This window comes from Pan troglodytes, chromosome 18 (genome assembly GCF_028858775.2).
Source record: "Pan troglodytes isolate AG18354 chromosome 18, NHGRI_mPanTro3-v2.0_pri, whole genome shotgun sequence".
NCBI lineage: Eukaryota > Metazoa > Chordata > Mammalia > Primates > Hominidae > Pan > Pan troglodytes.
Window position 1 is genome coordinate 6,767,161 of NC_072416.2, and position 11,160 is coordinate 6,778,320.

The 11,160-nt window shown below is 48.7% G+C and overlaps 1 pseudogene; it reads left to right on the plus strand.

Annotated features, from left to right (window-relative positions):
* The first annotated feature begins 10,009 nt into the window (after positions 1-10,009).
* Positions 10,010-10,911, plus strand: LOC112205906 (acyl-CoA-binding protein-like; annotated as a pseudogene).
* The last annotated feature ends 249 nt before the right edge of the window (positions 10,912-11,160 follow it).

Genomic DNA, 11,160 nt, shown 5'->3' on the forward strand with positions numbered 1-11,160 from the left:
GATGGAGTCTCACTCTGTCACCCAGGCTAGAGTGTAGTAGCATGATCTCAGCTCACTGCAACTTCCATTTCCCAGGTTCAGGCAATTGTCCTGCCTCAGCCTCCCAAGTAGCTGGGACTATGAGCATATGCCACCACACCCAGCTAATTTTTGTATTTTTAGTAGAGGCAGGGTTTCACCATGTTGGCCAGGCTGGTCTTGAACTCCTGACCTCAAGTGATCCTCCTGCCTCGGCCTCCCAAAGTGCTGGGATTATAGATGTGAGCCACACGCTTGGCCTTTACCCACATTTTTTCTCTACCATTGACTGCTGTTCACAAGCCTCCAGCAGCTACCTTCACATTGACAGGAAGATCAGGCGTCTCAGCAAAGCAAAAGATCTTTTGGAGAAGATCACCAAAATACCTGCAGGTGCCTCCATAACCAGATGTATTCCATCTAGCCACATCCATAGATTCTAAATCCAGCCATGCCCAGTTTAGAGGCTAATACAAATTCATTGAATGACTGCATATGGGAGTTATATTAATATATTTTTATTTTGTTTTAATGGGTTCAACCAGGAGGCGGAGCTTGCAATGAGCCGAGATCTCGCCACTGCACTCCAGCCTGGGCGACAGAGACCCCACCTCAAAAAAAAAAAAAAAAAAAAAAAAGGTTTCAAGCAATTCTCCTGCCTCAGTCTCCAAGTAGCTGGGAATATAGGCATGCGCCAACACACCCAGCTAATTTTTGTATTTTTAGTAGAGACAAGGTTTCACCATGTTGGCCAGGCTGGTCTCAAACTCCTGACTTCAAGTGATCCACCTGCCTCCGCCTCCCAAAGTGCTGGGATTACAGGTGTGAGCACCCAGCTGGCAATCACATTTTAAGGCAAGGAGGTGCCGATTGGTGGCCCCAACAAGATGAGCTTGGTTGAAAGAGCAGATGGGAGATTCGAAGTAAAGCATGGTGTCTGTCACTCAGCTTTGTCACCTGGCACAGCTCCTGCTGGAGCTTCCATCCCATCTGTGTGGAATAATGGTGAGGAGCCCAGGATTGGGTGTAGGAAAAACTCTGCAAGAGCTGTGAAGTGGGTTGAACGGAGTCCCCTCAAAATTCAGGTCCACCAGGATCCTCAGAATGTGGCCTTATTTGGAAATGGGCTTTTGCACACCTAATTAGTTAAGAAACAGTTGTACTGGACCACGATGGCCTAAATCCGATGACTGGCATCATTTTAAGAAGAGGAACCGGGCACGGTGGCTCATGCCTATAACCCCAAGGCTTTGGGAGGCCAAGACAGGAGGATCACTTGAGCCCAAGAGTTGGAGACCAACCCAGACAACAGAGTGAGCCCTGCGCTTTTTTTTTTTAATTTGAGATGAGGCCTTGCTCTGTTGCCCAGGCTGGAGCGCAGTGGCGTGATCTTGGCTCACCGCAACGTCCTCCTCCCAGGCTCAAGTGATCCCTCCACCTCAGCCTCCTGAGCAGCTGGGACCACAGGCAGGCACCACCATGCCTGGCTAATTTTTGTATTTTTAGAGAGATGGCGTTTTGCCATGTCACCTAGGCTGGTCTCAAACTCCTGGATTAAAGCAATCCACCTGCCTTGGCCTCCCAGAGTGCTGGAATTACAGGTATGAGCCACTGCATCCAGCCCAAAAATGTTTTTTAAAAATTAGCTAGGTGTGGTGGCACGCACCTGTGGTCCTAGCTACTGAGAAGGTCCAGGTGGGAAGATCGCTTAACCCCAGGAGTTCAAGGCTGCAGTGAGTTGTGATTCCGCCACTGTATTCCAGTCTGGGCACCCTGTCTCAAAATAAAAAATTCAAGTTAAGGCCAGCGCGGTGGCTCACGCCTGTAATCCCGGCACTTTAGGAGGCCAGGGCGGCTGGATCACGAGGTCAGGAGATCGAGACCATCCTGGCTAACACGGTGAAACCCCATCTCTACTAAAAATACAAAAAAATTAGCAGGGCATGGTGGCAGGCACCTGTAGTCCCAGCTACTTAAGAGGCTGAGGCAGGAGAATGGTGTGAACCCGGGAAGTGGTGATTGCAGTGAGCTGAGATCCCGCCACTGCACTCCAGCCTGGGGAACAGAGTGAGACTCCGTCTCAAAAAAAAAAAAAAAATTAAAGTTAAAAAAAGAAAAAGAAGAGGAAAAGACACAGAGACATGCAGGGGAGGAGAAGACAGATAAGACAAGACAGAAGACATATAAAGACAGAGGCAGAGATAAGAGTGATGCAGCCACCAGCCAAGGAACCCCAAGCGGTCCTGGGAGACTCCAGAGGCTGACAGAGGCAAGGCAGGATCCTGCCCTAGAACCTTCAAAAGAAGCGTGGCTCCACGGACACTTTGATTTCACACTTCTGGCCTCTAGAACCGTGAGAAAGCAAAATAAGAGAGATGGGGCCAGGCACGGTGGCTCACGCCTGTAATCCCAGCACTTTGGGAGGGCAAGGCGGGTGGATCATCTCAAGTCAAGAGTCTGAGAGCAGCCTGCCCAACATGGAGAAACCCCATCTCTACTAAAAATATAAAAATTAGCCAGGCGTGGTGGTCGGCACCTGTAATCTCAGCTACTAGGGAGGCTGAGGCAGGAGAATCACTTGAGCCCGGGAGGCGGAGATTGCAGTGAACTGAGATTGCACTACTGCACTCCAGCCTGGGCAACAGAGCAAGACTCTGGCTCAAAAAAAAAAAAAAAAAAAAAAAAAAAGGAGTAATGGAATTTTCTTGTCTCTACAAGAAAATGAGAAGAACAGCCCAAGAAACCCAGCATCCAAATAATAAAGGGTTTCAGAAAGAAGAGAGAACACAGAAGGGAGAAAGTGCTGAGCAACCATTCAAGAAACGTTTTCCTAAATGAGGAATGTGATTGAAAAGGACCAGCAAGCGGCCAGCACGATGACTGGAAACAGACCCACACCAAGACACAGCGCAGCGCAACTTCACAACTACAGAGAGCTACAGGGAGAAGCTCCGGCAAGAAAAAGCAGGTTTCAAACAGAGTGTGGAGAATGAGGATGACACCTAGATGCAACCATCTGGGGATGGGGAAGGGGCGCAGACAGGCATGTAAATCTCCCAGGGTGATTCTCGTAATCACGTGTTGTTTAGAATAATCAGGCCAGGTCATTTTGTCGGGGATCCCACCCCCGTGTCACCATCTGCTGGTATTTTTCCTTGGACTAATTAGTCAGGTTTTCCAGAGAAGACGCTTCCCGCCTGCTGCCACTCAGCTGAGAGGGGCAGAAGGCTGGAAGTCTCAGCCTTCAGTATCAAAACCTTCGCTCAGCAAACCATCCGTAGGGATAGTTTCAATCCTATTGGCGTGCTGCCAACCCTTACCCTGAAGTCCTATGGCAGTGACTTGCAGATGGGGCTGGATCTACCATGATGAGCCTGAACTTCCTCGGAAGCATGCATCTGTAGCCAGCATGGGAGAAACTTGCAGGCTTGTTAGGAAGATGCGTGTTTATTTTAGCCACGGGGTAGTACCAAAATACCATTAACATTACTCAAAAATAAGTTTGCCGGCTGTGGGCGGTGGCTCATGCCTGTAATCCCAGCACTTTGGGAGGCCGAGGAGGGCAGATCGCCTGAGGTCGTTAGTTCAAGACCAACCTGGCCAACAGGATGAAACCCCCATGTCTCCTGAAAATAACTAAAAATACAAAAATTAGGGGGGCGTGGTGGTGCACACCTGTAATCCCAGCTACTCAGGAGGCTGAGGCAGGATAATTACTTGAACCTAGGAGGCGAAGGCTGCAGTGAGCCGAGATCACACCTCTGCACTCCAGCCTTGGTGACAAAGGGAGACCCCATCTCAAAAACACATAAAATAAGTTTGTGAGCCAGACAAATATGATCGCAATGCCAATAGATAATAATTTTTTTTTCAAACAGAAAAACTCCAGGAGAAGCCAGGCATGGTGGCTCATGCCTGTAATCCCAACACTTTGGGAGGCCGAGGCAGGAGGATTGCTTGATCCCAGGAATTCCAGACCAGCCTGGGCAACATGATGAGATCCTGTCTCTACAGAAAATTTAAAAATCACCTGGTCATGGTGGCACGTGCCTGCAGTCTCAGCTGCTCAGGAGGCTGAGGTAGGAGGATCGCTTGAGCCCGGGAGGTAGAGGCTACAGTGAGCTGTGATTGCATCACTGCACTCCAGCCTGGGTGACAGAGCGAGACCTTGTCTCAAAGAATACAAATAAAATCAATAATTAATAAAAGTCTTATTGCTCTCGGTAGCCATAAGCTTACGGTTTTCTAGGAATCATGTTTTCATTTGGAACAGCACCCACGTACTCTCAGACACAGCCATGAGCAGCTATCCAGGAGGAGGAGACAGTGGATCCGCATTCTGTATTCTCTCTGGGTCCCTCCCCATCTTGGGGTGGTGAGGCATGGCTCTTCTTTGGCAATTTATAGTGTTGCTGAGAGACACACACACTGCTGGAATAAATCACTGGGCGTCTATGCTGTGAATTGAGCCCCGAGGAGCGTGTGGTTAATGGACCTTACTTCAACACTCTGGTCTGTCTGAGAGAAGCGTTCTCTCTTCCCAGCATGTAGTGGGTTCCAGGGAGGAGGTGAGCAGGGGCAGGAGGTGGAAGCTGGATGGCTTCCCAGCTTCTCCAGGGCCAGGTCTTCATTAGTGTGGCTTCATTATTGCATGTGCAGTGCTTTCTCAGAGTATCTGACACATCCATGCTCAAATGTAAGTACAGAAACGAATCCGTAAGGCAGGTAGGAGTTACTACCAACTTTCTGCAAGGGCACCATTTGACCCCTTTGCCCTTCATAACCTAGGGCACACATCGTCTCATTTGGAGGGAACCTGAAGGCCGTCACAGCTGGAAATGAAACCGAGAGTATCTCACAGTAGCCCCAAATCCAAGCCTCGTTCTAAATCTCCAAAGGCCTAGGGGATTTGGGGCCTTGACGGGAAAAATCAATCTCCCTGCATCACACCACCACGCCCAGGCACTGGCTGCTTCACTGTAGCTCGCTCTGGCTCAGTTCATGGGAGCCGTGGAAGGAGAGGTGTGGGTCTCTGGGTTCCCACTGTGTTGAGACAAGCTATTCTCACTCCAAAGACCTATTCAGGCCAAAAAGAGTTGACTAGGGCTTGCAAGGTCTATAAGCTTTTTCTAGTCAACCTAATGCTTTTTTTTCTGAGACGGAGTCCTACTCTGTCACCCAGGCTGGAGTGCAGTGGTGTGATCTCGGCTCGCTGCAACCTCTGCCTCCCAGGTTCAAGTGATTCTCCTACCTCAGCCTCCCAAGTAGCTGGGATTACAGGTGTGCGCCACCACGTCTGGCTAATTTTTGTATTTTTAGTAGAGATGGGGTTTCATCTCTCTCAAACTCCTGACCTCAAGTGATCTGCCCGCCTCGGCCCCCCAGAGTCCTGGGATTACAGGCATGAGCCACAACGCCCAGCCAACCTAATGCTTTTTGGGCCTTAATTCCCTGATAAAAACTGGAACTCTACTTTTAGGCTATGTCTACAATACTTTAGAGACTATCAAAATAGCTTTGTATTGATGTCGAAAAAAGAAAGTCTGAGTTCTAGGAATGACAGCTGAGTACCACAGAATTCTTCCTACACCCCATTCTCCACCCCAGCCCTTCAAGTAGATTAACCCAATTTAATGAAACAAATCCTGATTGTACTTACTATGTCAAAGAAATGTGGTAAATTGCTGAACACTAAAGATAAATGTAAAACTAACCTGTTTTCCTATGTATAATATTGTTCAGTCTTAAAAAGGAATGGAATTCTGACACGCTATAACATGGATGAACATGGAGGACATTATGCTGAGTGAAAGAAGCCAGACCCAAAAAGACAGACACTATATGATTCCTCCTATACGAGGCACTTAGAGTAGTCAAATTCATAAAGACAGAAAAGAAACTGCTGGTTGCCAGGGGCCAGGGTGGGGCTAATGGGGAGTTATTTAACTGATAAAGAGTTTCAGGTTTGTAAGATGATAACAGTTCTGGAGACAGATGGTGGTAATCACTACACAACAATGTGAATATACTTAATGCCACTAAACTGTACACTTAAAAATGTTTATAGACCTGGCAGGGCGCGGTGGCTCACGCCTGTAATCCCAGCACTTTGGGAGGCCGAGGCGGGCGGATCACGAGGTCAGGAGATGGAGACCATCCTGGCTAACACAGTGAAACCCCGTCTCTACTAAAAATACAAAAAAATTAGCCGGGCGTTGTGGCGGGTGCCTGTAATCCCAGCTACTCCGGAGGCTGAGGCAGGAGAATGGTGTGAACCCGGAAGGCAGAGTTTGCAGTGAGCCGCGATCGTGCCACTGCACTCCAGCCTGGGCAACAGAGCAAGACTGTTTCTCAAAAAAAAAAAAAAAAAAAAAAAAAAAAAAAAGGGGTTATAGACCAGGTGCAGTGGCTCACGCCTGTAATCTCAACACTTTGGGAAGCCAAAGCGGGGAGTATCGTTTGAGGCCAGGAGTTCAAGACCAGCCTGGGCAACATGGTGAGACCACCGTCTCAAAAAAATGATAATTTTTTTTTTTGTAGAGATGGGGGGTCTCACTCTGTTGCCCAGGCTGGATTGCAGTGGTGCAATCTTGGCTCAGCGCAACCTCCACCTCCCAGGTTCAAACAATTTCCGGCTAATTTTTGTATTTTTAGTAGAGACAGGGTTCACCATGTTGGCCAGGCTGGTCTTGAACTCTTGACCTCAAGTGATCCACCCGCCTCAGCCTCCCAAAGTGCTAGGATTACAGGTGTGAGCCACCACGCCTGGCTAAACATTTTTTTTTTTAATTAGCCAGATGTGGTGGCATGCATCTGTGGTCCTGGCGCCTCAGGAGGCTAAGGCAGGAGGATCATTTGAGCCTGGGAGTTTGAGGCTGCAGTGAGCTGTCATCACACCTCTGCACCCCAACTTGGGTGACAGAGAGAGACCCTGTCCCAGAAAAAATGTTTTAATGGTTATGGTGATGTTAAGAGCAGAATTGTGTCCTTCCAAAATCCAGATGACGAAGTCCCCAACCCCGGTACCTCAGAATATGACTGCATTTGCAGATAGGGTCTTTGAAGAGGTGATTCAGTTAAAATGAGGTCATTAGGATGGGCCCTAATTCAATATGACTGGTATTCTTTTTTTTTTTTTTTTTTTTTTTTTTGAGATGGAGTCTCACTCTGTCACCAGCCTCCGCCTCCCAGGTTCAAGTGATTCTCCTGCCTCAGCCTCCCGAGTAGCTGGGATTACAGGCACATACCACCATGCCTGGCTAATTTTTGTGTTTTTAGTAGAAATGGGGCTTCACCATGTTGGCCAGGCTGGTCTTAAACACCTGACCTCATGGTCTTAATCACGAGGTCAGGTGTTTAAGAATACCACCCATATGACTGGTATTCTTCTAAGAGGAGGAAATTAGCGACCAGGTGCAGTAGCTTACGCCTGTAATCCCAGCACTTTGGGAGGCAGAGGCAGGCAGATCACAAGGTCAGGAGTTCGAGACCAGCCTGGCCAACATGGTGAAACCCCATCTCTACTAAAAATACAAAAATTAGCCAGGTGTGGTGGTGAATGCCAGTAGCTGTGGTCTCAGCTACTGGGGAGGCTGAGGCAGGAAAGTCACTTGCACCCAGGAGGTGGAGGTTGCAGTGAGCCGAGATCAAGCCACTGCCCTCCAGCCTGGCAACAGAGTGAGGCTCCGTCTCAACAAAAAAAAAAAAAAGAGGAGGAAATTAGGACATACAGAGGCACAGAAGGAAGACGGTGAGGAGACACAGAAAAGACAGCCATCTATGAGCCAAGGAGAGAGGCCTCAGAAGAAACCAACCCCGTCCACACTGTGCTGTCAGCCTCCTAGGCCCCAGAACTGTGACAACACACATTTCTGTTGTTCAAGCCACCTCATCACCAATACTTAGATATGGCAGCCCTAACAAGCTAATCCAGGTGGTAAACTTTCTGGTATGTGTATTTTACCACAATTAATAATAGTAATAATAGGCTGGGCATGGTGGCCCATGCCTATAATCCCAGTACTTTGGGATGTGAGGCAGGAGGATTGCTTGAAGCCAGTTGAAGACCAGCCTGGGCAACAACATAAGACTCCATCTCTACAAAAAAAATTTTTTCTTCTTTTTGAGATAAAGTCTCATTCTGTCTCCCAGGCTGGAGTGCAGTGGCACCATCTTGGCTCACTACAACCTCCGCCTCCCAAGTAGCTGAGATTACAGGTGTGTGCCACCATGCCCGGCTAAATTTTTTTTTTTTTTTTTGACACAGAGTCTCACTCTGTCACCCACGCTGGAGTGCAGTGGTGCAATATCTGCTCACTGCAACCTCTGCCTCCTGGGTTGAAGCCATCCTTCCAACCTCAGCCTCCCAAGTAGCTAGGATTACAGGTGTGTGCTACCACGCCTGGCTAAATTTTTTGTATTTTTAGTAGAGATGGGATTTCACCATGCTGGCCAGGCTAGTCTCGAGCTCCTGACCTCAAGTGGTCTGCCCACCTGAGCCTCTCAAAGTGCTGGGATTACAGGCATGAGCCACTGCGCCCGGACTAAAAAATTAAAACAAAACAAAACAAAAAAAATACTTAGGTAGGTCTGGTGGTTTCTGCCTGTAGCCCCACCTACTCAGGAGGCTGAGGCAGGAGGATCAAGTAAGCCCAGGAATTGGAGGCTGCTGTGAGCTATGACTGCACCACTGCACTCCAGCCTGGGCAACAGAGCAAGACTCTGTCTCTAAATAATAATAATGAAAATAAAATCATAAGCCTAAGAACATGCAAGTGGAAAAGAACTGCGCCTGCCTTCCTAGAGCGCACAGACTTCCGGCAGCTCAGAACGGAGCAGGCAGGGTGAGTGTTATTAGAAAGGGACCTGGGAGAGTGCAGAAAGACAGGAGGTTCGTGTGGACAGAGCAGATTTGGAAAAGCATCTTTGATACAGGAAGGGTGAGAACGGTGTCTTGAAAGAGGTGGTAGGACCCTGCCAGGCAGCCATGGGGCTAAGAGGAAAGAGTTCCAGAAAGAAAGGCACTGTGGGCCAGGGAGCAGGGTGCATTGTGAGAGACAGCACGTGGTGTGGCCCGGGCAGATAAGTGGCCAAGCCAGGAGGTGCAGCGCTAGATAAGCAGGCAAAGGGGTCAGTAGGTAGGGCCAGGCTGAAAGGTCAGGGTGAAAGTCATTCCAAATTCTGCCCCTGCAAGGAAAGCTTTTTATTTATTTATTATTTGTTTATTTTTTTTTTTTTTACTTTTTTTGAGACAGAGTCTCACTCTGTCACCCAGGCTGAGTACAGTGGCACGATCATAGCTCACTGCAACCTCAACTTCCCCAGGCTCAAGTAATCCTCCCACTTTAGCTTCCTGAGTAGCTGGGACTGCAGGTGCACACCACCATGCCCAGCAATTTTTTTTTTTTTTTTTGGAAGAGGCGCGGTCTCACTATGTTGCCCAGGCTGGTCTCCAACTCCTGGGACACAAGTGGTCTTCCATCCTCGGCCTCCCAAAGTGCTGGGATTACAAGCATGAGCCACTGCACCTGGCCTGAGAAACACTATTTTTAAATTTCTATTTCCCGAGCAGGATTGGAGAGCGTGGGGCTGCGCCTCTCCTAAAGGCACTTGCCAGTGCAGTCCTAGTAATCGCTTCCTGCTCCTTGCCTCCTCCGCTGGCTCCCTGGAGTCCTTGCAAGCCAGTCTCAGGCTGAGTTTCAGAAAGCTGTGGAGGGCTGGGTGTGGTGGCTCACACCTGTAATCCCAGCATCTTGGGAGGCCAAGGCAGGCAGATTATGTGAGGTCAAGAGTTCCAGACCAGCCTGTCCAACATGGCAAAACCCATCTCCACTAAAAATACAAAAATTAGCCGGGCATGGGTGGCATGCAGCTGTAATCACAGCTGCTCGGGAGGCTGAGGCAGGAGAATCACTTGAGCTGGGAAGAAAAAAAAAAAAAAAAAGATGTGCAGGGTATTAAGCACTTTAAGACCAAGCCAGCAGATGATGAGATGCGGTTCCTCTACGGCCACTACAAACGAGCGACTGTAGGCAACATAAAGACAGAACGGCCCAGGATGGTGGACTTCAAGGGCAAAGCCAAGTGAGATCCCTGGAATTAGCTGAAAGGGGCTGCCAGGGAAGATCCCATGAAAGCTAAAGCTTAAAGTAGAAGAGTTAAAGAAAAAATTCAGAATACGAGAGACTGGAATTGGTTGCCAGCCATGCCTTTGTCCTAAACTGAGACAATGCCTTGTTTTTTCTAACACTGTGGATGGTGGGAACTGGTGGAAAGAATCAGCTAACCCATCCTCAAGGCTACTCAGGATAAAGTTCTAACAGATTAGGGGCTAAAACGATTACTGACCTTCCCTCAGTAGTTTTTATCTGAGATCAATTAAGTGTATTTGTGGCTGACTGTGGTGCCTCACGCCTGTAATCCCAGCACTTTGGGAGGCCGAGGCGGGTGGATCACCCAAGGTCTGGAGTTTGAGACCAGCCTGGCCAACATGGTGAAACCCCGTCTCTACTAAAAATACAAAAAGTAGCCAGGCGTGGTGATGTGTGCCTGTAATCCCAGCTACTAGGGAGGCTGAGGCAGGAGAATCACTTGAACCTGGGAGGCGGAGGTTGTAGTGAGCTGAGATTGCACCACTGCATTCCAGCCTGGGGGACAGAGCGGGACTCCAACTCAGAAAAAAAAAAAAAGGGTATTTGTTACTTTAAATTAAAAATATTTTTTTCTACTTCCACTGCACAGTCACTTTTCTGGCTCTCCCCACCACACCCCTCACCCTGCACAATTACCCCTCTTGCATGTACCTCTCTAGCCGTGAATCTTCAGGGATGGGAATATGAGGTTCTTGAGATGGGATTCATCGCGGGAATGACTCCAAGAAAAGCTGCCAAGTGAGGCTTTCATTCACTTCCCCAAGATGAAAGAGCTGATCTCTCGCCTGTGTTCCCCTCACAGTCAGGACCTGCGTCTGTTATTTACCACCATGCAATTTAAAATTAGATGCGTGTCACCTGAGGCTCTAACAGCTGGAAGGCGGTGATCCAGTCACATTTATGCCACCTGAGGGAACAATCCCGGGTAAGTAGTCCCAGCGGGGCTCAGAGGTTCAGGCTTGTCCCACACAGGGTCCAGGAAGGGCCGGCA